Source organism: Mesoplodon mirus (assembly GCF_964341445.2).
Source record: "Mesoplodon mirus genome assembly, chromosome: 6".
Classification (NCBI taxonomy): domain Eukaryota; kingdom Metazoa; phylum Chordata; class Mammalia; order Artiodactyla; family Ziphiidae; genus Mesoplodon; species Mesoplodon mirus.
The window spans coordinates 78,635,819-78,663,615 of record NC_138982.1 but is presented as its reverse complement, the minus strand read 5'-3'; the positions used below and the strand labels follow the sequence as shown (position 1 = coordinate 78,663,615).

The 27,797-nt window shown below is 52.9% G+C and overlaps 1 protein-coding gene across 1 annotated transcript in view; it reads right to left on the bottom strand.

Moving 5' to 3' along the window:
- Positions 1-27,797, bottom strand: part of SEMA5B (semaphorin 5B) — a 121,478-nt gene that overhangs the window by 81,108 nt on the left and 12,573 nt on the right. The window lies entirely within an intron of this gene.

Genomic DNA, 27,797 nt, shown 5'->3' with positions numbered 1-27,797 from the left:
AGCAAGCAGGCTTGGGAGAGCCTTGGGGAGTTGGGGGGAGCGGGCAAGGAGAACAGAGCAGTGGGGGAAGGGAAGGCAGGCTGTTTTCTCAGGCTGCATTTCTTGCAGGCTCCTTGGAGACCAGAGAAAGGCCGGGAAAGGTCTCAGCTGGGGCCGGGCCACTCACAGAACCAGTGGAAAGCGGGATGCTGAACCTGACCCGATGGAGCTGGAGCGGAGATTTGAGGACCTCCAGGAAACTGATGCAACCATCTGCACCAAGGAAGGAGAGAGGGTTTGGGTGAGGGGAAAGGCCTAGAGGGGAGAAAAGCAGGAGAAAGGAGGAAGGGAGGTCCTCTTTGCTTAATAAAGCTTTCTTAATAAGGGAGAATGCCCTTATTAAGCACTGAGCATCGTGGCACTCTCCCCCCCTCTGGACCGCTGGTTCACGGAGGGCAGGGACAAAGGTTCTGTTTCTTTTGGTGTCATCACACAATCCAATCCAGCGCTGGGCCTTTGCCATGCTGTTTTGTGAATGACTGCAGGTGGCCAGACAGGATTCTTAGTCTGTTATCAGCACCCCAGCGAGCAGGATTTAGGGGTCTGCAAGAGGTCTTCTCACTGGCAAACCAGTTATTAGTATTGCTTGAATTAACTCAGCGATGGGCTAAATGCCAGCAGCGGGAGCGAGATGTTAGGGCATTCTGCTCCTCTGGGGGGAGAGGCGTTGTTAAAGGCACTGGGCAGTGCTCTCTCCAGAGGCTCTGAAAGGGCAGGCCCGTTCACGCTGCTGAGGGAGCACGTAGGGAGGATCAGAGCAGGCATTCTGTGAGGCGGCTCATTCTCAGGTCCGCGGTGATGCCCTGTACAGGTCACTAGATTGCCGGCCCACCTCTGCGGGCTCCTCCCTACGGGGACTGGGGTGGAAGCCACCTTGAGTCCCTTTCCGGAAAAAGCCAGGGTATACATAGTGAATTTGTTTTTATTTTGTATTGTTTTTGTAATTTTGAGAATTTAATGATGCCTTCAAGGTAACTCGGCTGTGCTCCAGAATGTGGCTACTACATCTTGGCAAGTCACTAGTTAGTGCAAGGTAGGTAAGGATGAGATCAGCCATAAAGCCGCAGTTGGAAGGGGGCCTCCCTGAGATATTCTAGAGCCGTGGTCCTCAAACCTGAGCTGCATCGGCATCACCCAGATGATATGGTAAACACAGGTTGCCAGGCCCCAACCCTGGCGTTTTTGATTTTGTGGTCTGGCGGGAGGTCTGAGGATCTGCATTTCTAACAGGTTCTCAGGTGATGTTACTGCTGCTGGCCTGAGGACCACGCTGTGGTTCCCCTGTTCTAGAACACCCCCTCATTTTATATATGTGGAACAGGCATCGGGGCTTTAATCGTAGAGCCAAGTACAGTCGTCCTTCAGGTTGTATATAAGTCAAACACACCTCTCTCCATCCCCCATCTGTCCAGGTAGGGTCTACAGAAACACCAGCCACCTGGGTCCCACTGGATCATCCAAATCGGCACCTGGGAGGAAGTGACCAGTCCCACAGAAGGACAGGCAGACTGCAGAGGAGGAGGAGAAGTAGGGAGCAAATGGACTGTGGAAACAACCCAGAGCAGAGACTTGGGGCACTGGGGAGCCTCCTGCCAGCCCTGGGGGACAGAGATTAACGAGACCCTCCAGGACTTGGCAGTTTGGGAGCAGCCCTGCTGCTTCCAGCTGCGACTTGACCCCCCACATCTCAGTCATCTCCTGAAGTCTTGGGGTGAGGCCTGGAAAGCTCTGCTGGGAGAACAGCCAGAAAGCCAATTAATGTGGACCTGGACTGCGCTCCCACAGCTGTGTGAGGGCCACCGCGTCTCAATCAGCCTCCCCTAGACTGGAGCTCCTCGGAGTCGGAGGTGGTGTCATCTAGTGCAGGGCTCGCAAGAACTCAGTAAAAGTTGGATAAAGAACTGAATGCAGCCCTCCTGCTCCTGCAAAAGTGGGCTCTGCCTTCAGTATACGCCTCTACAGAAGTAACATCTGCTTACACTTTCAGCATGAGTCTCCCAGGCTGGGAATGGCCTGTTACTAATTGGCACAGTATGGGCAGGGGTCCCCTTCTCCAAATGCCCCCTCCACCTCTCTCTCCTTGCCCCACTAGGGAAAAAGTCTTTTCTGACCAGCACATGTTCTGACAAACTCAATACCCCTACTTGGGGGCCTGGGCTGGGAGCCCCCAGCCCTATCAGAAGTTCTCTTGCCCACCCATCCGGTTCCCAGGCTCAGAGCCCCCCGTTTCCCGGCAGCCACACAGGCTGCTGGCGGGCCAGAGAGAGCTGTGAGTTAGCGTTGCTGCCTGATGCTGCCCAGGTTCAGGTGGTGGGGAGAAAGGCCCCTGGTGCAGAGCTGCACTTGGCTTCTCCCTGTAAGCTGACCTTGAACCGGCCCAACAAGGCCCCTCAAGGGCTTCCTGGTCTGTGCCTGGTCTCACGTACACAGATGTGCACCCTCTGTGGGAACACACGAGGGCCTCTGGCCCACTGAGTGACCTCTCTGTCCCTGTTCCACGCGAGGTGAGTCTCATGTCAGTCCCGGAATTTATATAAACCCAGGCCTGGCTCTGTGGGCCCTGTGCTTCTATATGACCAGCCAGCGCAGAACAGAATAGACATATAGTAGGTGGGGACCCAGCTCTGTCCAGGGACCATGAAACTGCAAACCTCAGAGCATTATCACAACACCCTAGGTTCAAAAGCTGCAAATCACAGAGCTGTTTATTGCCCCAAAGCTGCCCGGATCATGAGATTTCTCTCCCCTTCTCGAATGCCCTTCCAGCTTTTCAGAGAAAACTGGCTCCTTGAGGGAGACAGAACCAGGAAAAGTGGGGAAGGTCAAAGGTTCCCAAACATTTGCCGGGGGAAGCAGATTCTATGTAGTTAGATGAGACCATAGAGACTCAGGGCCTAAAGACAATATCCTGGGGCTTCCTGGGGGCGACTCTAGATCCTGGAAGCACTGTGCAGCCACCTCCCCATCCCTGCTCTTTAGAGGCCATTCATTTAGGATTGTAAATTGACTCACCGGAATCAAGCATCATTAGGAGATAAAAATTGCTGCAAATGGATCCCAGAAGGCATTTCAAAGCCCAGCAGGCTGATTAGGCGATGATTTGCTGCTTTGTGCCACCTGAAGCACCTCTCCGCTCTATTCCACAAATCAGAATTTGGCCATAATTTCTCTGCATCATGAGGCTTCCTGTAAGTCCCTCCTCTGTGCTGGGTGGGGGGGCAGGGGAGCCTGACTTCTAGCTCTGAAGACAAGCTTCTGCCGAGTAGAGGGGAGGCATGGGGGTGGAGGGCAGACCATGCCTACTCAAGGAGAAAGGAAGGGCACTCCTTAGCCAACTTCTTCACCTGCCCCCGAGACTCACTGTCAGACAAAGGGATCCGAGGGTCTTTCTCTCTCTCCTCACTCTGGCTCCCATCTACACATATCAGGTCCTGAAACCTCTCTGTGAAGCTCTCCTGGATCGGTGACGAACAAAGTCACCACCCCCACACAGAGATTCTGATAAATAAGAAACTCAAGAGGCTGCTTCTTCTCGTTTGCTCTTCCTCATTGCGTTGGCCAAAAAGTTCATTCGGTTAGTGAGTACATTGTTCAATAACATTCTTGGTGAAAATGAAAAAATGTCATTTATTTTTGCTGAAAACTGAACGAACTTTTTGGCCAACCCAATATTTTTGCCTAAAAGGATGAGACTTAATCCAAGCGAGGTACAGAAGCCTCCTGATTGGCTTATTTCTTTACTGGTGCCTAACAGCATGTCTGTCTCACTCTGCATGCTCCCCAAGTCCAGGCTCATCTCATTCACTTGGTATGGGATCCAGAAAGCTACAAGCAAGTGCACGTGCATCACACACACCTTTGGGTGCTGAACCCGCCCTGGCCTTGGGGGCAAACGTCAGGAGGGAAGAGCAGTGCCCTGCAGTGGGATTTTCCTTCCCAGACCTCATCCCCCACAGGTGGAGGCCTAATTCAGCACCCTTGAGCTTCACCACCACATGTGAACCAGGAAGATCTGGAAGTTGGTGGAGGCTGGAGGGGACTAGACCTGATCCTCAGCCTAAGTTGGATGGGAACATGAGTGAGAGCACGGAACCCAGAGCTCAGGTGTCTGCACTCCCAGGCCAAGGATGGGTACACTTCAGTTGGCCATGATGAGATCCAGTCCCATGAGGCCAAAGGAGAGCTGGCAGCAGCAGCATTAATGGGAACTAACATTCTCAACCTGGGGAAGTTTGCCCCCATCTAAAGTTTTGTTTTGTTTTTTTTTTTTTGCGGTACGCGGGCCTCTCACTGCTGTGGCCTCTCCCGTTGCGGAGCACAGGCTCCAGATGCGCAGGCTCAGTGGCCATGGCTCACGGGCCCAGCTGCTCCGCGGCATGTGGGATCTTCCCGGACTGGGGCACGAACCCGTGTCCCCTGTATCGGCAGGCGGACTCAACCACTGCGCCACCAGGGAAGCCCTAAAGATATCTTTGGTTGTCGCAAATGAAGGTGCTACTGGTAGGTAGAGGCCAGGGATCCTGATAAACATCCTACAAGGTACAGGACAGCCCCCCCAGTAATTATCCAGCTCCAAATGTCAGTGGTGCCACTGTTGAGAAACCCTGCCCTAAACCCTGCTGCTCCCCAGCCCCCCGTGCCATAATTTCAGAATAATAAGGTCAGAATCTCAAATGAGTCAAAATCACCGTCCTCCATTCCTGCCTTAGACTTTGGCAAGCTCCAAAGGATCAGGATATATTGGAAAAGTGGGGTGCACAGTTGTCCCCTATACGAATCTCTGTAAAGTTGGAGATATTCCCCAAAGGGAACTCAGAAGTCATCATGTTGAAACATACTCATTGTATGAAACGTATGGAGATTAAGCAAAGACTGTACAATCACAAGGGAGCAGAAAACATGATCACAGACACGCTTGGGATGCTACAAAGATGGGCATCCCTGTGAGTCAGAGGGAGAGTTAAGGGCCCCGACGGGAATACAGGAAGCATGACTTCAGCTCAGCGTGCAGCAGCCTCACAGCCCTCCTTATTTCCACAGGAGCCCAAACTGAAAACATAGCCCTAACCACTGAGGAGGACGGCTTAGATGGGGACACAGGGGACAAAGCTATGAGAGTGTCCCTGCGTCCCACAGACTGCATCTCCCCAGCCTCATCGTGTTTCATTTTGCACATTCGAGGTGGGGACCTGCCACTGTTCCAGTGCCCTTTCCTGGCAGTGCTGGCAGCAACCTGACCCTCAGGAGCCCAGCAGCCCATGGGTCCAAGTAGAAGGACTGAAGGGCCCTTTTCAGTGGCTCCAGGATGGTGATGTCAGAGTGGGAGGAGGTGACAAGCCACATGGAGGGGAAAGAAAACCAGTAGGGCTTTGGCAGCAAGAGTGCAGGTTGGCCCCAAAGCCGGAAACACCTGTGCGTAGCGGGCATGTTGGAGCCACCACCCCACCACATGCTCTAAGGCACATCTCCCAACCAGGAGAGGGGAGCCATGAAGAAGCTTCTCCTTCCAGGGTGTCCTTACTCCTGAGAAAAACACCTGTGGTGCCAGTTCCCTGATGCCCCACCTCCTCCTCCAGGCAGGCCCTGCTCCCGAGATCTTCCACCCCACTCAGCCGGCATGGGGTGGGGCACATTAATGTCTAGTCTCTGAAAATAAAGCCGAAGAGCTGGTCCACTCTGGCTCATGTGGGCACGGCCAGCGAACACGTAAAGGGACATCTGTCCAAGTACTCACCACTAGCAGCTCCGCCACAGGCTCCCGGAGCCCCAGACGTGGTATGGGGAAATCAAACAGCGGCAGGAGAAGCAATCCTGGGGGAGCCAGCACCGGCAGCCCAGCAGTCCGGCAGAGCCCAGGGGAGCAGCGGGCTCTCCCACACCTCACCCCCAGCGCCAGCCTGAGGACCCAGCCCCTGCCTGGGATCAAGACTAGGGCTACAGGCACACCCGGCTCCCAGGTCTCAGAAAGGGGCTGGGGGCTTCCTTGGGCTGATGAGTCCCCGTTAGTGTTTCTCAGTCCAGGGGACCAGGACTGCTGTTACTGCGTTCAGAGAGAAAGCACTTCCCTGTAAAATCAACCCAGGCTGCTGCGTTCAGTTTAGCAAGAAAACATCTCTGTCCCGCCTGGCGGCTGCAGCGGCTTGATCCGGCTGCAGGGAAAGCAGGACACAGCACAGCAGCCCACCCAAACGGCTCTGACCGTCTCTCGCACTGCCAAGCCTCACTCCCAGCACCAGACAAAAGCACTGGAAACAGCTCGTAGCCCCAGCCGTGACACACCAATCAGCAGCGCCCAGGCTGTCCTCCGGCCAAGCCCCGGTCGCCCCACTGAAGGCTGGCTTCCTCTCCCCAGTTTCCTCAAAGGCACCTGAGGATGCTTTAGGAGGCTATATCCTCATGGAATGGATTGCCCATTCCAGAAATACTCCAACTTTGGCTGGACCAGAGAGCAGTGGTGTAATGCTAAAGCCTGGCTTAGGGAGACAGAGAGACCTTCCAGAGTTTGTGTGTGTGGGTGAGCAAGAGGGGGAATGTAAGAGGATTGTGTGTGTGTCAGAGTGTGAGAAGCTGTGTGTGCATGCATGCATGTGAGTGAGAGAGGAGCATGAGAGGTCTGGAGAGAGAGAGAGAGAGAGAGTGTGTGTGTGTGTGTGTGTGTGTGCAGGAGGCGGGTATGTGCATCTTCCCAGGGTGTCTGTCCCTCTCTCTCCTCCTGGGTTTTGAGACGGAAGGGGTGGGGGGATGGGTGGTGAGAGACTCAGATTCCAGAACAGGCAGGAGGCACCATCCCTTCCTCCCACCCTGAGGGTGATAATGCCACCCCTCGCTCCTGCCGCCTCCACAGCTGCTGCTGTCAGCAGTCGGCTTCCTCTGTCGAACAGTCTCGGGTAACAACTTTGGAAGAAGCAGCATTTCACAAGAGTCGGCGGCACGATCCCTCCTTTTTCCAGTCCAGGTCCTTTCCTGTCCCCATTTTGGTCATTGTCCTCCCTGCCATGCTGTCCCAAGGCACATTCTCCAGAACGTGGACAGCCCAGAAGCCTCCCCTACCTGCTCCCCTCTGAGCCACCTTCCTGGAAGTCCTAGCTATGGGAGGAGAAGGAGGAAGACAGGAACCAGGGTGAAGGATCAGGTAGAGGGATGAGTGTTTAGGAGAAAGATCACCACCAGGCTCTGCCACCCCAGACCAAAAAGTCATCAGCTTGACCACACAAGGTGACCACCTGGGCAGCTCAGTGTTGTGGGTAACGCCCAGGCTCAGGGTTTAGGCAGAACCAAGACTTTAAAACGTATTAATTGTGTGATCTTGAGCAAACTGCTAAACCTCTGAGATTGTGTCCTCAAATGAAAACTGGGAATATTAATGTCTACTTCATAGGATGGCTGAGGGGATCAAATGAGGAATGAGCAGAGAAAGCAGAACATAAAACAGGGAGAGCCAGGCTGGAGAACAGGACCCCAGCAGGGGCTGCAGGAATCATAGGGGAGAACAGGGCACAGAGCCTTGCTGGTGGACAGAGCTCAGAACCCCAGAATGTCAGTCTGGGGTTTTCTGAAATGGAATTCAGGCACCACTGCAGAGTGGCTGGATCAGCACCAACAATCAGAAGCCAAAGTGAGGCCTAAGTAGAAGAGAGCCGAGTTTCTCCAGAGACCAAGAGGGAAGTAAAGTCATGGCCACACTCCACCAGAAAATCCTACACAACCACCAATGCCCATGGAGATGATGGGTGGTGGGCAGGGTGGAGGGCACAGCCCAAGGATCTGGGCCTGGAGTCAGCCCTGGGGCAGGAGAGGCTTAATCACAGGTTGCCCTGAAATGGGCTTGCCTGGGGTGCACACAGTTTACATCCTGAAGGCCACTCTGGCAGAGGAAAAGCTAAGAGGGCGTGGCACCCAAGCTTAAGAGGTAGGCCTGGCTCTGCTGGACAGCAAGGGGGAAGGGGGAGCACTGGCGGGGTAGAGAAGAGGTGATGGTCATGAATGCTCAGGCCAGAACCTCAAAAGAGGCAGCCCAGTACCATGGAGAGATCCTGGCTGCGGGAGCAAGGAGGCTTGCGTTCTAATCCCCATTCTGCCCACAACTGGCTGGGCTGCTGGCCCTCTGTGTCTTCCTCTTTGTGGAAGAGCATATTTGTGGTCTTCAAACTTTTTTTTTTCAGCAGCAGAACCCATTTTTCAAATGAAATCTATCCAGAACATCTACAACTAGATCGGATAGAAGCAGAAGTACACGGGTGGGCAGGGAGCTGGACCCTGGATGCTCAGCCTCTCTCAGCAGCTCTCATGGTAGCTGGGAGGAAACCCAGTGCTCCCCCACAGCACAGCAGGAAACTATAGTACTAGCTGTCTCTGAGGGCCTTTCACCTCTCTAATGTCAAGGCTTTTTATCCTCAGGGGAAGTTAAATAGACACCAGCTTGGATGGGCACCAGCTGGAGGGCAGAGCACAAGAGGGTCCCAAGGGAAGGAGCAAGCTACTTCCCCCCACTTAGCGCACCTGTTGAGCCTGCAGGCTCTGCAGCAGAGGCTGCGGCTACAGATGGCAGAAGGGAGGCCAGCCGGGGCCTGGGCTCCAGGGTGACAAATGTATAACACAGCAAGGCCAGATGGATGCCCCTGCCTTTGGCACCGTGGCTCTTCGAGGAAACACTGGGCTGCTTTTCATAACGTGGATCGTTGCAGGCTCCCTCTCTCCCCAGCTCAGCCAAATCATAAATCTAGCCTGCCAGGGGCACTGGCTGCCCTGACCCCGGCCCTGTGCATCCTCCGTCTTGGCCTCGCCTCATGCCAAGCTGGAGATCCAGGCACGAGCAGCAGAAGGAGGGGCCGTATGTGGAGCTGGGCCCATGTGGGTTGAGGGTCCTGTCTTGGTTTGGTTTTCCAGAATGTTCTCCATCCAGATTTTTCTTTTTCCCTCTGAATCCTTTCCTCCTGTCCAGGATTCTGCCAGGGGCTTTGCTCACGCCCCCCCCCCCCCCCACTCCAGCTCCTCAGCCCTTCAAGAGTTTTAAGTCTGACAGAAACTGGGAAGCTCTGTGAGAACTTGAAGTCCGAGACTGCCTTCTCCCTGCGCCCAGCCTCCCGAAAGGAAGCGGGAGGGGCAGTCCGCCTGCACCAGCCCCCATGCACTGTTCTCACCAAGGCAAAGGCTCCTCAGCTAGAGATGCAGACACAGCCGGCCATGGGCAGCCCCCGGATTCTATCTCCCATCTCCCAGAGGGAACGCAAGCAGCCTCACGGCGGGAGGGTTTTATTTCTTCCTTGGTCCATCTTCAGTCATTTCTTTCCCACTGCCACCCACTGTTCTCTATCCACATCCCCAGGAGAGGGAAGGCTCAGAAAAGGCGCTCGCTGGTTCCCCACCCCCAGACTTCCCTGCTGCCTTCCCCGCTTCTTCTCCGTGCTTTTCTTATGAATTCAGCACATTACTGTGTGTGGTCCTTTATGGCTTGTAACCCGCTTGTTTACCCTTCACACCTGGGGGGTGGGGGTGGGGGTGTCCCCAGCTCCCTTTTTCAGGGGTGGAGGCCGAGGCTCAGAGGATCTGACTTGTTGGCGGTGGGTGGAGACTAGACCTCCAAGCTCCGTTTCTCACTTTATCATGGCTCTCTTCTCGCTTCTCTTCCACTCTCTCAATTTTCTCTCTTCTCTATCTCTACCCTCCTCTCTTCTCCCCTTTATTTCTGGCAGCTCTTCTCAACCACTTCTCTGCACCCCCAAAAGATCTCCTCCAGACCTACCTGAGGTCGGAGCAGAGGGGGCCTCAAGACCACCTCGCCCCATCACCTGGTTTACAGGTGAGGAGACTGAGGCCACATTATTTGGCTGGGTCCCCAGGCCTCTCCCCCATCTCCATCAGGGCACAGGGGCAGCTGTGGGAGGCCAAGAGAGGTAATGGATTTCTTAAGTCATCCTGATTTTATTACTTGGAGCATTTCTAGGGCAGAACCCAGACAAATGCTCGCTGGCGTGCTCCCTCCCTTCCTCTGCAGCAAAGATGCTGCATCTCTGCATAATGCTTGTGCCCTATTTCTTAGAAGGAAAGGTCAAGGTCGTGTGTCTCTGCAGCCAAAGTTACCAGCAGGCAGAGTCTCTGAGAAGTTCATCTGCTCCCGGCTTTCACTCCCAGGCCGGGAGGCCCTGTTTCTCTCCTTGCTGGGTCTCATTGTCACCTGGGGACAGAGATCCCCCAGGCTCTACGATCACTCTTTCTCATCCTCACACTCCCGCTTTAGGGCATCCCCCCCTTAGATGCAACCCTAAGCGGTCAGCACACACTGTCTGGGCGCCGCCGTGCTGGGCACAGTGACAAGCTTGGCTGTGCCCAGCTGTCAGAAGCAGGGCCATGATCTGTCAGGAAGGGTCCTCACAGGAGCCCTCCTGGGGCCCTTCATCCCTGACCACACAGCTGCCTGATCTCTCTCTCTCCCAGGGCCCGGCCCCACAAAGCCACGCGCCAGGGTGGCTTTGCAAACCCTCTTGGAGTGCTCTGAACTGAGAGTCCTGTTTCACCTCAGGGTCACTCAGAGCAGCCAGCAGAGGGGGCCCGCGAGGCAGGGGGCCTAGCCGGGGAACGCGGAAAGGACACGGGCTTTGGCATCAAAAGGCATGGGCTGAGTCCTGATCTATCACTCCTTGACCTCAGCTCAAGCGAGTCATTCCTCTGAGCCTCCATTTCTCATCTGTTGAATGGGGGAGAGAAAAGTTCCGGGCTTATCTATTTCACCAGGTATGAGAGGATTAAACAAGAGCATGCAGGTGAACATGCTCTGGAAATGGATGTTAAGTCAGGAGTACGATTCCCCAGGTCTGCAGAGCTGCCAACATTCCACTCCATCCACAGGGCACCAAGCCTACCCCGCAAGGTGACTCATTTTGTTTTAGGACAGTGCCGCCCAGCTTCCTCTATGTGTAGCTTTGTTCTTGACTCCTGGCCTCCTTGGGTCCCCAGGTAGGAGCCTGTGGGTGTATGCTCCCTCTTCCCAGGGGCTCCAATAGGTGAGAACACATTCCAACTCTCATCCGCTCAACTCACTGCAAGAAGTGGAGAGATTTACTCCCGAGGCCTTCATTATCACCTAATTGTGTTCCCACTGAAAACTCATTAATTAGCCATTCTAAAGCTGTCAGCACATTTAAATAGGTTCATAGTATTAGAGGTGTTTAGGGCTGGAAGAGAACTTTGGCAAGTCCAACCTGTTTAACCCTCTCGTGTTAGAAGTAAGGAGAGTAAGGTCCAAAGAGGTTAACTGACTCAACCAAGGTCACACAGCAGGCTAGTAACGAAACTGAGGCTAGAAATCCACGTCACTGAGTTCCAGCCCAGAGACCCTCCTTCCCACTACAGCACTTTCTGAAAAGAAAGCAATGTCACCCTTCACCTTTCATCATCTATCCTTCTCCCAAAGGAGCAATTCTAGATTGAGGTATGACCCCAGTTGGAAGAAAATATAAATGTGGAATTTCAAGTAGACTTAAAAAAATAATGATACATGTACCCGAGCCAGATGATAATCAGCTATAACATGGGCACTGTGCCTCCTGGGGGTGAGGACAGCAATGACCCTCCCCTTCCTGGGGAGAAGCAGGCATATGAACTGGACCAGGAGAGCTAGAGGCTGGCTCTGTGGAGACCAGCAGCATCAGGCTAATGCAGGTTCTTGGCCCCCACCTGGACATCCTGGCCCAGAATCTCTGGAGTGGGACACAGAAATCTGCATTTTGAGTACCACAGGCTAAAAGAGCTTCTAAAAAAAGAAACAACAACAAACATATACAACTATGGAAACTTGGAGAGGAAAGGAAAGTGTGGTCCAAGTAGACTGCTGATAGAAGGAGCAGGGGAGCAGCCCTCCAGAAGGACCTGACGGAGCAAGGGCAGGAGCTGGGCTGAGAGCAGCGTGAAGGAAGCGCAGGCGCCCAGGGAGGCTCAGGCCGGGGAACCGGGTGAGTGCCTACCCTGGGGCCAAGGTTCTCAGGCACGGTGGCTGCCGGCCCAGTGGTCATGAGATAAGTATTTTCCAGGACAACGGTTTCAACCTGAGGCCCAGGCAGGAATGGCGAATGGCTCCACAGCCCTCAGTGTGCAGCGGGCACTGTCCCGAGTCCTCGTGTACGTTAACGAATCCAATCCTCTTTAAACTCTGTGAAGTGGGGGCACTGTTACTACCCCATGCCACAGTGAGGAAACAGGCTAGGAAACTGGTCCCAGGGCCAGTAAGTGGCAGAGCAGGGACTCGGCCCCTCTCTGACTCCCCCATGCTGCCTCCTGCCTCCGGAAAAGATCAGAAGCTCGCCGTGTGGCCTGAGGTGCACAAAATTTCCCGACGGGGAGTTTATGGCATGTTTTGAGGGATGCACTTTCTCTGTGCACTGCATCCCTGGCCTCTGCCACCAAATGACAATAGGGTTCCCAAGTCACCTGTGTGTGTGGCAGTGGGTCTGACCCAGGAGCACCACCTGGGTGGGAGTCAAGGATGGCGTGGGAAGATGCCCTGAATCTCACAGGCTTGCTCTGCGAGGGACTGCGCTGAGAAAGGAGCCGGCTGGACCACAGAAGGGAGTGCCTGGGAGAAACAGGGTGGATTTTTGTATCCAAGACCCCCTCAAAGCTTAGGCAACTGGGCTGCTGCCGGAGGGGTGAGGAAGGGTGATGTTGAAGCAAGAAGGAAAGGAGTGAGAAGAAGCCATAAACTCAGACACCCAAGGTGTGAAAGGGAAAGCCCAGGTGAGTCTGAGTGTGGGATTCACCTCACTGCCTTCAGCTGCCCTCACCGTCTCCGCATTCTCTCGCATGGTGGCAAAGACTGGCCATGACTCTCAGAATTTCGGAGGGTGAGTTTTTCTGCAGAGGCCTGGGTAGCAGTAGGAGTATCATGGAGAAACAAAAGAAATGAGTCTGAGAACCAAGCCACAGACTTTGGACAAGAAACAAGAAAGTATCTGACCTCTCCCCATCACCATTTCTTTAAAGCCCTGGATGGTGACAGCAGAGAACTCACAAAGAGCTGCAGCCGTCCTGAATGCGCTGGGAGAGCCCTCTGTCCCGTTTCGTAGGGACCCCCCCCGCAACCTCCTCATCAGACGTGGCGTCAGGGCGGTGTGGGGAATCTTCAACCCTCTCTCTCATAATATTCAATATACCACTGCAGCCAACTCTTCTTTTCCCACCTCTCTCTCCTGCAAAATTCCCAAGGACCAAAAATCCAGAATGTATTTGTAATGTACTGAAGAATGTGTTCACACAATATAAGTTAAGTTCCCACCCACTCATCCCCTTAGGAGCCCAGGCCTGACACTCCTGCTTTCAGCCTCACAGTGAGTGTCCAGGAAACGTACTGAAGAGGCAGGAGTGAGCACAGATAATCCATAGAGCAGAACACTAAGAGGAGATGACATTCCTCAGGTATTTATTGGGTAACACACTCCTTTGAAAAGTCTGAAATTCTACCCCGTAAGGTAAATGCTAGATGTTGTGCATCACACAAGAACAATGTAAAACATACTCCTTGCCCTCCGGGAAACGAGATATACACACAATGTCATTTTCAAAACAACATCAAAGTAAGTGTTCTACACAATAATTTCTATTGATGTTTGGAAGTGAAGGAGAGATCAGCTCAGGAACAGAAGGCAGAGGAGAGGGAACGGGCTGTGCATCCCAGCGTGTCAGGTGTCGTTAGCGAGGCTCTGGTGGGAGAAATCCAAGTGCAGAAAACGAAACGCACAAAAATGGGTTAGGTCCATGGGGCAATGGGGAGCGAGAAGGGAAGAGCAATTAGAGAGCATCATTCTGGGGCTCTGCGCTGGGTTCAGGCAGACGGGCTTCACAGATGGGGGCATCTGGTGGAGCCAACTTTTTAACTATTCTATGAAACCAGTGCTTTGTATACTGAAGGAGTCCTTCACATTTTTGATATGCGTGTTTTTTTAATATTTACGAGGGGAACGCATTCGCTCGGAAGCAGACCTCCCAAACGCCTGTATGTGGATAACCATCGTGTGGCAGGTCCCAGGCAAGGAACACCCAAGTTTCACACTCCATTTTTAGCTGCAAAACTGGCAAGGCCAGGCAGACAGAGGCAAATGCCTGCTGCTCCTCCATTGGAAGCTCAAGCTGTGAATCCTGAAGAGCTTTAACCTGATGGCAAATCATAAACCTTGGGGCAGCAGTGGGAGGTAAAGGCAGTCCCATCCTGAGACCCGACCCCCAGGCTCTGATCGTTATGTTACTTATGGCTCTGAGTGACCATCAGAACACCCGTTTAGAAGTCTTATAAGAGAGGTTCCTTTCTGAGCACTTATTTCAAAAGAAAGTGCTTTGGATGCCATCTCAAAATTAAATTCGTTAAGAATTAATTATAAACTTCAGCTTCATGTAAATTCACTGACTTTGGCTTTATTATCTGTACAATGATGATGATCCCGGCCCTACTTATTTCCTGAGGTTAGGATGAGGTGACGTTTTATAAACTGGGGGAAACACCCCTAAAAAATGACTCGTGTTGAGAGCGTGTGGTAAGTCTTTAACAGCCCAACAAACCTGATAGGCACGTATACTTGCCAACAGGAAGGAGAAAGCACCTGCCGATGCGTACAGACTGCTGAGCTTTAGTCATTTTAACAATTTTTTGAATGTCCAGTAAGGCACTGTGAAAAGTACTGGGGACACAAAGGTAAATGAGAAGCAGTCACTATCCACCTGGAAACTCTCAGGAAGAAATAAGGCCCCACATCAAAATCACAACCAAACTTCTGAGAAACCGAAACAGGGTAACAGAGTACGAGTACCAAAACCTTCAGGCTTCACCCAGAACCCACTCACTGCGATTTCCTACATTCGATATTTATCCCCTGGTATGCTTTTATTTCCAAGTATCCCAGAACCCAACTCAATTCAAAGGGGCTTAAACCCAAGAAAATATAATAATTCATGAGAGGAAGTTTAGAGGTTCAAAGAAACCATCCAGTTCACGGTTCCTTCCATCTCTCCACTCTGCTAGCCTCTGTAATTCTACATCTCTCTCTGCCATCCCCAGTAGGCTTTTTCCCAAAGAAAGTTCTGGAAGTTATAATTCAGCTGCCGAGCAATCAGCTGTGTGTCTTCTCATTTATACCCACGAGGAGAATGGCTTCTTGTGAGGCTCTGTTGCTCGTGAGGAAGAACTTTCCCAGAAATCAGCTGAGAACCTCTCTTCAAATCCCATTAGTCAAAATTCGGTTGTTTCCATTTATGACTCAACCACTGACAAGGGAAGAGAGCGTCCCCTTAAACATACCAGGCCACTTCCTTGGGCTGAGGTCAATCCCAAACTTCATTGCTGCTACTGAGGGAGGGTTAACCACGAATTAACCACAAGGTGCCCTACTTGGTTATAAGGACTTTAGTTTTCATTTTCCGTTTTCCAAGCCTATATAATGAATGCAAATTAAAAGTGAAATTTGCTTTAGGCAGGTACCTTTTGTCTAGCAAAATTGGGTATCAGTCAGCAAGAAGCACAGCTGGAAAAACTAAAAAGCAGGCACAAAACCACAAAACCTCAGGGGGCCATTTGGTATAAGCAAATCGTCCCGTAAGCCTCACTGAATTATAGCCCAGTACATTAATTAAGGTTCCTAACATACCCCTGGGACATCAAGAAAAGGTTACATTTATGCTTGCGTGACTCTGTTTAAAAAGGCAGAGACGCACATAATACATTTTATAGAGAATCGCGAACCCAGTGGCTGACCATTTTTAAGTGCTGCTGCTTAAAGGGACAAACCTTACACTAGCTAGAAAACTCTGAAATTTGGAATGACCCACCCCAGCTTCTCTGAAGAGCAGAAACTGAGCGTGTAGATTGCAAATATGACACACCGCATGCAGCGAGGTGTCACGGCTGGCCTCCCCGCCCCCCCCCCCAGGCTCCTACACGCTGATGGAAATTGATTGCCCCTCATCTCGGGACTGAGTGGCTGATTGCCAGTGCCACACAAATGCCGTAGCAGGTATTTGCGTTAGGATGGTGCTCTCGTAGAACAAATATTCAGATTCCCAGCCCCACCTAGACCTATCAAATCAGAATCTCACAGGCGTGGCCCAAATTCTTTCCATAATGTTCCCCTAGAAAATCTGATGATCAGTCAGACCAAACCTCTCACTCCCTCTCTGAGAATCCAGCCATGTCCTGCAAGAAAAGCCCTCCGAATGCAAGAGCCAGGCCTCTTGCACCTTTCAGAGGGCGTTTCTTGTACATTTGCCTGCCTTCAGGAAGACCAGCATGGAACACCAGAAACAGCGGAAGCTCTGGGCGCTCACCCCTGCCGGGGACAAGCACCATCCTGCCTGCCACCTCCCCAGCAACAAAGAACAGGTCACGTGCCGCCCAGCAAGACCATAACCAATCCGCCTCTCAGACCCAACTGCTCGCTACTCAACCTCTTCCTGCCCAGAGCCTTCTACCCCTACCCCAGACGACAGCATCAGGGTCGGGGTGGGGGGAGGGGCAATAATGGCTTGACAGACACAGACCCTCCCCAGCCAGGAAGGACTTTCTCTGTCACCTATTAAACGACACCACTGCCAGCTTCTACTTCACACGTTCTTTTTGTGATTGACTCCCCATTCCATCCTGTCTCTCTCCTAGATGTTCTTCATGTTACGTCTGGCCCCAGACTGTCTCACTGCAACTGGCTGAAGGTGGAGGATGGGAGGCAGAATAGAGACTCAGGACTCCTTGGTCACTGGAATTGACTCTTCTCACCTTCTTCCGGACAAGGGAGAGAGCAGTGTCCTGACTTGAAACACTCCAGCCAGGGAGACCTTGGTCCCGGGAGCCTGCCCTGCCCCGCAGAGGTCATCATCTCCTGTAAGCTGGCCTTAGCTTCTTTGACACTCTGTCTCCACCTCCTCAACTCCTGTGACCCTCAGTTACCAGCCCCTGTGTGGCCAGAGGTGATGGGCTTGACCATTTCCCAAAAGGCTCTTCCGGTCCTGGCTCCACCCAGCACCGTCTGTGTGACCTTGGAGATGGCCTGCAACCTCTCTGAGCCTCAGCTCCCTCTTCTGGGATGGAAAAGGCTTGTCTCGGCTCAGTCTCCCCAGTTCTTGTAAGGCTTTTTGCTTTCTCTTTTTTTTTTTTTTGCGGTACGCGGGCCTCTCACTGTTGTGGCCTCTCCCGTTGCGGAGCACAGGATCCGGACACGCAGGCTCAGTGGCCATGGCTCACGGGCCCAGCTGCTCCACGGCATGTGGGATCTTCCCGGACCGGGGCACAAACCCGCGTCCCCTGCATTGGCAGGTGAACTCTCAACCACTGCGCCACCAGGGAAGCCCTCTTGTGGGGCTTTGAACATAGAACAAAATGTGAATGTGCTCCGTCGATCAGAACGCACCATTCACTCATGAAGGATCCACTTCATGGATCCACAGTTCACAGTCCACTGGGCTCGGAGCATCTCCAGCTGGGAAAAGTGTCCCATTCATCTTTGTGTCCCCAGTGTCTGGTGCTGGCAAATGTCTCCTGAGGAATGGCAGGGGGTGCTACACAAACTGAATGAGGAGGGGGAAACAAAGGAGGATGGGAAAATGAAGAAAGTCAGGGATAGAAGAAATGCCCCCCTTTCCTGCCACCCTCCGGTCTCCAGGGACTAACGATGCCCCTCCACCCCTGATTAGACAGGTCACTCTTAAACATTACTCTGGCTCCAAATAGAAAAGGATGTTATTAAAGCTTTTCTGCACCAGTTTAAATAAAATATTGAACACATCCAACCTTTAAACTGAACCGAAAATCCCTTTTTGTTAACAACCTCTAAGGTGCTCCCTTGTCCTGGCTGGTGCCACACTGAATGCTGAGACTGGGAGATTTGGAAGATTGGAGTAGGGCCTTGGAGGGCAAGGCCTTCCTCTAACTCCTTGTTGCTTTGGTTTCCTGGAGGAACAGGCACTTAGGAGGCTGAGAGAGCCAGGATGGCAACTGAGTATTTTTAATTGAAGCAAGGACTTGTTCTTCCACACTGAGCAGCCATCCTGGGAACCCACAGAACAATCCTACCCTCCCACCCATCAGCTCTGTTCCATGCACAAATCCTACCACCACCACCCCCGTTCTCAGACAGAAACACAGCCTCTCAGAAGATGAAAACGGAGCTGCTTTTCCCCACACAAGAGCCCTGCCACTACAGTCCCAGCTGCATTTTCAGGTATTCCTCCCTTTGCATCCCAAGCCTAAACTGTTATAGAATAATTCGGATGAGATATAAAGGAGAACTCCCCACCCAGAAAAGCATGAAGAATCAGAGGGTGGTAATTTTTAGACATAAAAGAACACTCCCACAATGTTACCCTTGCCCTCTGAGCATGGGGGCAGGTTGGCAAGCCAGCATACCCTCTTGGGCACATACATCCCCAGCACACACGCACACACACACACACACACACACACAGAGGTCTTGCTCTCGCCCCTTCCTTCCTTCCCACTCAGTGTTAGGGCTGGAGCGGGGCTTTGCTCCCAGGAGCAGAGGGCAGACAGGTGCTCTCTGGATGGTCCCACATCCACAGACTCTGACCCTCCCCTTACTCTCCAGGGGCACCAGCCTTGAGCACCTTCACCCTCACTCCAGAACTCCGTGATATCTGCTAAGCACTTCTCAACTTAAAACCTTGATTCTTCCCCTTATAACAAGATACCAAGTCAAGTGTCGATCTAATTTCACAAACGTCTAGTCTGTGCCAGGCAGTGGACTAAACTAAGGAAAGATAAAGAAAATGTACAGGCTACTGTCAAAGTGTAGTTTTCAAAATGCTCCCATTACATAACTTAATTCATTAATGAGATATGGTAAACCTAGCTCCAAAAAGATTTTGAAGAACAGGGGTTTATATAATCAGTAAGAAAGGCATGCAGAAATGAGTTTGTGAAGTAGAAACAAAACTGGCTAATGTCCTACGGGGCAAGAAACCATAACTTTTGCAGTCATCTGCTCTACTGGACAGAAATCATTTGCATCTCTTCAACTGGTTAAAGATCTGTGTTATCAATCAATATGTTAACATCTAACATCATAAAATCTGGCCCCTAATCAATAATAAACTGAAAGTCAAGCAAAAGTACATCCCCCCTAGAGAGTTAAATAACCTCTGGGGGGACCTGTTAGGCTGCAGTAGGAGGTCACCAGGACATGTGGTCATCATTTTGCCTTGTTCCCAAGCTTTGGGTGCTTTTTCTTATCATCATGATCCTTGCACCTGGTGAGGCAAGACTGCCCCACACAATAGAGTTAAACAGTCCCAGAAGAATTACTGTTCATTTGCTTAGGCTTGACAATAGCACTGTGTTTATATACAATGTAAATACATCTTAATCAGCTGAGATGCACGCTGAAGTATCTATAGATAAAATTGCATGATGTCTGGGATTTATTTAAAAATATGCCAGGATAAACAAAAGTTGGGGGGAGAACAGATGAAACAAGATGGGCAAAATATTGATGACTGTTGAAGTGAAGTAAGGGATACGTGGGAATTCGGGTATTGTTCTCTCTGTTTGGGGATATATTCAAATTGCTGTCCTGCTAATAGTAAAACAACAACCTACCACATGTTTATTAGCTTCTCACACATTATAAGATCTACTCTGTTCACTGTTTTTCCTCTGTCTCCCCTGCTTAGAAAATAAACTCCATGGGGGCAGGTCTTGTCAGTTCTTCCCCAAGCATTGGAAGAGCATTCAGCCCCTGTAGGCACACAGTAGGTATCTGTTAAAGCAGCGGTCCCCAACCTTTTTGGCACCAGAGGACCGGTATCGTGGAAGACAATTTTTCTACGGATGGGGCGTGGGGCAGAGGTGGGGGATGCTTCAGGCGGTAATGCGAGCAATGGGGAGCCACAGGTGAAGCTTCGCTCGATGGCCCGCCACTCGCCTCCTGCTGTGCGGCCCAGATCCTAACAGGCCATGGACTGGTACCCGTTAAAAGATTGTTTGAGGTCTTCCTCAAGGATTGTTAAAGGATTGTTTGAGGTCTTGCACCGCTCAGGGCCCAGGAGAAGGGGCCGCGTGCATCAGGCGGGCTCGTCCTGGCCCTGATGGCGGGATGGGATCAGAATGGGAGGGGACAGGGTTGAGGGAGAGCAGAGCACGAGGAGGAAGGGGAGGCGGCAGGATGGAAGCCAGGGAAGGGCAGAGTGTGAGAAATGGCCACTGGGGGCTTCCCTGGTGGCGCAGTGGCTGAGAGTCCGCCTGCCGATGCAGGGGACACGGGTTCGTGCCCCGGTCCGGGAAGATCCCACGTGCCGCGGAGCGGCTGGGCCCGTGAGCCATGGCCGCTGAGCCTGCGCGTCCGGAGCCTGTGCTCCGCAACGGGAGAGGCCACAACAGTGAGAGGCCTGCGTAACGCAAAAAAAAAAAAAAAAGAAATGGCCACTGGACTGAGTCGCCAGAAGCCCGCAGAGAAAGCCACTCGGGAAAAGTGATGGGGGCAACCAGAGTGTAAGAGACTACGGTGGGAACTGGGCAGGGAGGTTACACAGAGGCCCCAGGCAGAGACCACACATTCGAAAACCCAGCAAATGAGAGAAAAAGCAGAGAGTAGCCAACCTGGTTGCAGTATTTTGGAGAAGGGCCAAACTGGGCCTGTTTAGAGACTGGGGGAGAGAGGTGTGGCCATCGCAGCGGCAGGTGGGATGTAGACCCACTGGGCGGGGGTCTCCCTGGGCCCTGGGTTCAGGAGTCGTGGTACGGGCTGAGACCTCCAGCTGGAGCGGGCGGCCTGCCACCGCCCAGGATTTCGGGTGGGGACAGCCTGTGGGGAAGCTCTCTGCCCCCAACCGCAGGAGTGACTTTGATGTGGCTCAAGCCTCAGGGCAGAGGACACCTGAGCTTCCCACAGCTGCCCACTGCATCACTGCCACCCAGTTTTCAAGGAGGCTGCAGGAGATGTGGGCCGGTGGCCGGGCAATCACTCTATGGACAGAGTGGCTGGCAGGAAATCAAGGTGCAGCATTTCAGCCCTAGATGAAACGGAGTTTTCACCTGGACGCCTATCAACGCGCCCACACTCCGTTCTCCACTCTCTGGGAGGGGCTCCCAGTGTGGGGAGCAGGCTTACAGACTTCTCTGACTTTCTTTCCCATTTCCTCACTTCCCCAAGGTGAAGAACACACAGCGGGGATGTCTGTAAGAGCGGGACTGTGGGCTAAGGGAAGGGTCCATGTTATCTTTGCAGGTTCCAATTATCCAAGCTTCTTCTGCAGGACCAGGGTCCTGTGAACAGATGAGGTATGAACACAGAGCCCAACATTTGTTCCCTCAACCCTTATACATCACACCCCACCCCACCCCTGTATCTAGAGATTTACCACCTCCATTCACACTTAAAATCATATGTGAGAGAGAGAGAGAGAGAAAATAAGAGAGAATGCAGGGGCTTCCCTGGTGGCGCAGTGGTTGAGAGTCCACCTGCCGATGCAGGGGACGCAGGTTCATGCCCCGGTCCGGGAAGATCCCACGTGCCACGGAGTGGCTGGGCCCGTGAGCTATGGCCGCTGAGCCTGCGTGTCCGGAGCCTGTGCTCCGCAACGGGAGAGGCCGCAACAGAGAGAGGCCCACGTACCACAAAAAAAAAAAAAAAAAAAAAAGAGAGAGGGGCTTCCCTGGTGGCACGGTGGTTGAGAGTCTGCCTGCCGATGCAGGGAACACGGGTTCGTGCCCCGGTCTGGAGGATCCCACATGCCGCGGAGCGGCTGGGCCCATGAGCCATGGCCGCTGAGCCTGAGAGTCTGGAGCCTGTGCTCCGCAACGGGAGAGGCCGCAACAGTGAGAGGCCCGCATACCGCAAAATAAAAAGAGAGAGAATGCAGACCCACAAAGACTCTGCCCACGTCCCCTGCTCCATTTCCAGCCACTGAGACTCACCAGTGACCTTGAACTCCTGCAGGGGGTCAGGACCCTGCTCCTAGCCCCACACTGGGAATAGAAAATCAAGGACCCTTTTTTGAGAACATGCAGCATCCATGCTTTGAAAGAGAAATCACAGGAGGGGGAAACCAGGATGTTTTCCGACTTCAGTTCCCTTATTAACAACTGAACACACGTGGACTGAGGCCTGGGTGTCAAGCACTGGGCTGGGCAAAGGACACAAAGACTAACTGGGCTCTCTCCCCACCCTGGGAGTGGAGCTCACAGCAGGGAGGCATCATGGGACTGAAGAGACACAGGCAGCACCAAGTGCTGAAGTTCAAGGCAGAGAGGTGCCCCTGGGCTCTCTCCCTGCTGTCCCCAAGAGTCACCTTGGGTGTCCTAAAATACATGTATTCCCAGGCCCCACCTGGACAGATGGAACTGCTCTTTGATGGTGGGGTCTGGGCTTCAGGAGTTTTAAAAGTATCCCCAGGTGTTTCTAATGTGCTGCCAGGGAGGAGAACCGTTAAACAATACATCCCCTTTCAAAATGGGCACAACGAAGGAAAATGGGGGTCAGGGCCCCAGGGGAGCGCTACCAGCTCCAGTTTGTGCCTTCCCACAAAAGCGCGGCACAGCAGGTATTCGGGCAGTAATAGCCTCCCCCAGTGGCCACCCTGGCCAGTGCCAGGACAACCCAGAGTGAGAAGGGAATGGCTTGGGCTCCTTTCCCTGTAACCTTGACCTCAAGGCTGGAGAGGACCAAGAAGTTTTGCTGACATGGAGCCCTGGAGCACCCTGTCCCTCTCTTTCTGAAACTCCTTCTGAGTTCTATTCTTGCCTTTTTTTTTTTTTTTTTGCAGTACGTGGGCCTCTTACTGTTGTGGCCTCTCCCGCTGCGGAACACAGGCTCCGGACGCGCAGGCCCAGCAGCCATGGCTCACGGGCCCAGCCACTCCGTGGCATGTGGGATCTTCCCGGACCGGGGCACGAACCCACGTCCCCTGCATCGGCAGGTGGACTCTCAACCACTGCGCCACCAGGGAAGCCCTATTCTTGCCTTTTTAAAAACACCCCAGGGCTTCCCTGGTGGTGCAGTGGTTGAGAGTCCGCCTGCCGATGCAGGGGACACGGGTTCGTGCCCCGGTCCGGGAAGATCCCGCGTGCCGCGGAGCGGCTGGGCCCGTGAGCCATGGCTGATGAGCCTGCGCGTCCGGAGCCTGTGCTCCGCAACGGGAGAGGCCGCAGCAGTGAGAGGCCCACGTACCGCAAAAAAAAAAAAAAAAAAAAAAAAAAACACCCCAGTATGTTGGAGGAATGGGAAGGGACAGCACCCCCACTGAGTGCCCAAATATCCAGGGAAGGGAGAGGCCACAGCTGCTGATGGTGGGCACTCTGGGTGGGCATCTTCAAGCGCAACCCCAAAGAGGTCTGGAGAGGAAAGTCAGAGCTCACCCTGGAGGAATGAGGGAAGTGCCCAAGGTGGCTAGCTCTGCTGGATGTGGGGCAGGGAGCACTCAGCAAGTCCAGAATTCCAGGGCTCAAGGCCAAGGTATGACGGCCAGAGTCTCCCAGGACACCCACACTGATAGCAGGTGCTGTGCAGTGTGATGGGACAGAGCACAGACTTTGGAACTGGACACAAGGTTTTGAAACTGCCTCTTAGTAGATGTGTGGCCTTGGATATGTTCTTTTTGGAGAATTTCTTCATCTCTAAAATGGGTATAACAGTACCAAATTCCGAAGTTTTATTGGTGTAAGAATTAAATATGATAATGTACAAAAAGCAAGTAGAACAGCATCTGGCATAGAGTTCAGTAAAAAAAAGTCACAGTGGGCTTCCCTGGTGGCACAGTGGTTGAGAGTCCGCCTGCCGATGCAGGGGATATGGGTTCGTGCCCCGGTCCGGGAAGATCCCACATGCCGCGGAGCGGCTGGGCCCATGAGCCATGGCTGCTGAGCCTGAGCATCCGGAGCCTGTGCTCCACAACGGGAGAGGCCACAACAGTGAGAGGCCCGCGTATCGCAAAAAAAAAAAAAAAAGTCACAGTTGCTGGGGTAAGAAAATAAAGATGTGAATGTTCTTTAATAACAGTGAAGCACTCCATTAAAAAATGGGTTTTGTCAGTATTATCATCATCATTTAGCCCAGAGCAGGTGAAGATGAATCACCGAGACTATAAAGAACTGGTGAGCGGCCCAGTCTGTTCCTAGGGAATGGCCCCTGCAGGCATGGCAGGCAGAGCTGTGGGCAATGCTGGGAGCTCCTAGACTACGCGGGACTAACCAGCATCTTGCCTCCCCCAGGGTCTGTTACCTCCTTGAAGGCAAGGGCTGTGCGTTATACACCCCTATCTCTCCAGCATCCAGCACAGTCCTGGTACATGGAGGGTGCTCAAGTCAATATTTGTCCTTACTGGACAGTCAGTCAGTCCAAGGAAGAATTAGAGAGGCTGATAGGGCAGGTCAAGGGGTCGAGTCTGTGAACTCGAAGAAGGTCCCTGTGTCCCACTACGGTGAGAGCTGTTAGAGCCCAGAGGACCGAGCAGGCAATACTGCAGACCAGCTCGATCTTGGGCACCGCCGCCAGCCTCTGCTCTCTCTTTTCCACCCAGGCTCTTCCCTGTTGCACATGGACACACACGTGGGGTGGATCGTAACACAGAGATGCTGCCATTTCCTCACCTCTCAGCATCCCCACCTGATCAAGGCCAGGTATCCCTGGTTTCTCACCTCTCACTTGGAAGTGTAAATACTATCACCAGATAATGAGAATACTAGAAGCCTGTCTCTTCAAAATCCTGAGAATGACTGTGACCTCCCCACACCCAGAGGAGTCCATCTTCCATCAATGTCCATTGTCACTCAATGAGGAGGACCAGCTTGGCCATGAAGCCAAATTCACAGTCTGGCACGGCTGAAACTTCAGAACTGCTGCAGCTCCCGCTGCCTGCACTAAATGCCATCCCAGGTCCTTCTAAGCCCTGTGAGTCTCCAGTTCACTGCAAACGTCTCCACTCACAACGTAAAAAAGGTTTTAAATTTAGGACCAGGAAGAATTCTGGCACAGTCCTATCAGAGCAAGCCCAACAGGAGAAACGTTGGTCTCTCTGATGCCTCGAAGGATGGACCATCCACACATGCAGGTCACCCTGCAGTCTAAAGCCCAGCCTCCCTCCCATCGACCTTCACACCTTCATGAAGGGTGCCAGGTTGTGTCAGACCCATGAAATGGGTCTCCTTAACACAGATAAAATAATCTGAGACCTGCGGTGAGTAGAGCTTGATTTCTATCAGAGCTTCTGAGATGCGAGCCTCTCCAAATCCCCTCACCAGCCTCACTACTCCAAACCTCTAAGACAAATAAGGGGTGTGACTTGGGCTGAACATCTGGGCTGTGCAGCCATGGGGCTGTCACTGAGGGGACTCCCTCGAAGATCGGGGGCAGGGGCACCATTCACACGGACAACCTGTCCTGGGAGCCTACCCTCAAGTGCACAGGCCCAAGGGCCATTGTTGAAAGCACAGAAGTGGGGTGAGGGGGCAGTTAGTAAGCCCCTTGACTGAGCTGCTGAGCCCCTTCCTCCTGAAAGCCCTCACCTGTCAGGGCTGCAAGGGAACTGAGAGAGCCAGTGAGATAGAGTGTGACCTGGGGCCAGTTACTTAACTACCAGAGCCTCAGTTTCCCCAGCCATAACATGAGGGAACAAGTCTTGGGCTGGTCCTCTGGGGATTAGGCAACATGTGTTTAGAGAGCAGAATGCCAGGCACACTGAGCATCCAAGATGTGGTTGCCCCAGTCCAGCCTCCTTGCCACACATGAGCAAGCACAGTGTTGTATGGGTCCAACATGGGGGACTGTGGGACATCTGGGGCTCACCCTGGGCATTGATTTACCCAGATGCCCTGTGCACATGGGAAGATAGGAGATGAAGTCTGGAGTTTGGGCAAGAACAGTGAGACTCTGATTTCACACTGGCATGGGAGGTGGTGCCTCCATAGCGTGGCAGACTCCGCCTCAGGCCTCTGTGAAATGAACCCTTCCCCACTACCAATACACACATGCACACACAGCCTGTGACCGAAAGTTCCATCCTGGAGTCTCAGAAAGTACCCAGGACACAGGCTTCTGACAGAAGTGCAGGCCAGGGAGCAGTCACTAGAGGGCTCAGGAAGACATCGAGGCTGCTGCCCTACGGAGGTCACAGGAGAGGGCCAGCCTGGGAAGGAAGGGAGGGAGGGAGGGAGGGACAGAGAGAGAGAGAGAGAGAAAGAGAGAGAGAGAAAGCACTGGGGAGGAGGGGAGAGAGACCACAGCCGTGCTATGGAAGGGTAGGACGGCTTCCCATAAAAGCTTCACCATCACCTCCGCAGGATGCAGAATGACCCAAAGAAACCCAGAGCCCTGGGCCTCCCAGGAGTGACAGCACTTATGGACAACGTTCTAGTAGAAGAACACTGCATACCCCAAATGCTTGAACCCCCTAGTTTCCAACCTCCCCGCTACCACCAAACGCATTTCCCTGGTTCTGTCTGGCACTCCTAATCCACAGGAGCCAGTAGGCAGGTACCAAGCTACTGGGAGAAGGCCATGATCAGGTGGAAAGAGAATGTGATTTGGGTTCACTGTGGCCTGGTTACCTCACCTCTATGAGTTGTGCGGTATTAGGTAAGCTTCTTAACCTCTCTGAGGACTTTTCCTCGTGTGTAAATTGTGGGCTAACCTCTCCCTTATAGGCCTCCAGGAGTACTGAAATGAGAGACTCGTTCATGGTGGGGCGTCACACATGGTAGTTGTATTTGAGAACACAAAGCAGATCCCCCCAGAATTAATCCCTGGGGCTGGAGGCATTTATCCACCCCTAGGGCTACCTGTGCTTTCTCCCCTGTGTGCCTTTCTGTCCCCCCTCTCCTTTTCCCTCTATCAGAGCCCCTGCATGAGGCCACAGCACCAGACTGTCAGCAGAAGGCTTAATTGACAGTCACGAAGGTCTCCCCAGACAAGTGACCAGGGCAGAAAAGAGCAGGGGACAGTCACAGGCATGCCTGTCCCCCCAATTCCTATCCCACCCAGGTCCCAGACCTGAGCGGAGCCTCCCTAGCCCTGCCCTCTCAAGGAGAGGAGTTTCTGAAGCGGAAAGCGCTTCAGACATTTAGCCCAGTAGGACAATCTCAGAGCAATCCTCTCTCCCAGCAGGACCAGGCTGTGAAGTGTAATTAAAGCCATGGGTTACTGAGGAGGGTCAGCCATCTTGCCAGGAGGAGCACCCCGCCGCCGCTCATCCTGCATCTGGAGCCGTGGATCTCAGAGGTCCAGGACACAGCAGCCACACCACCTCCCTGCATCCTCTTCCTCTTCCATCCCTCCTCCCTAGCCCTGAAGATCTCCAGCTAAGTCATGCCACAGTCACCTCCAATCAGCTGTTGTAACCTCTCCTGCAGTTCATATTTGAGAAGCTTTCCCTGTATCTAATGTAAATCCTTCCTTCTACAGATTGGTGGTGGGAATGGGGAGAACGGACATGGATGTGAGTTAGAACCTCATGGAAGGTGCCCTGAGAAGTGTCCTTAGAGAAGGGCAGAGGCTTGAGCCCCACCCCCTCAATCGTGAGGAGGAGATGCTGTGAGCATCCTGCAGGATAGAACCGGGGATGGGGTCATCATGATGGATGAAAGGAAAGGGGGAATAGCAAAGCATGTGCATCAGACGGAGGAGAGTACGGGCTGGGACACAGCAGCCTGCCTGGGTTGGAAGCCTGGGGATTGGCTTACTAGTTACCTAAGATTGCCGTGTCTCAGTCACCCCATCTGTAAACGGGGGTGATAAAGTCATAAACACTCTTAGGGCTTTCATGAGCTAAGATACATACCAGAA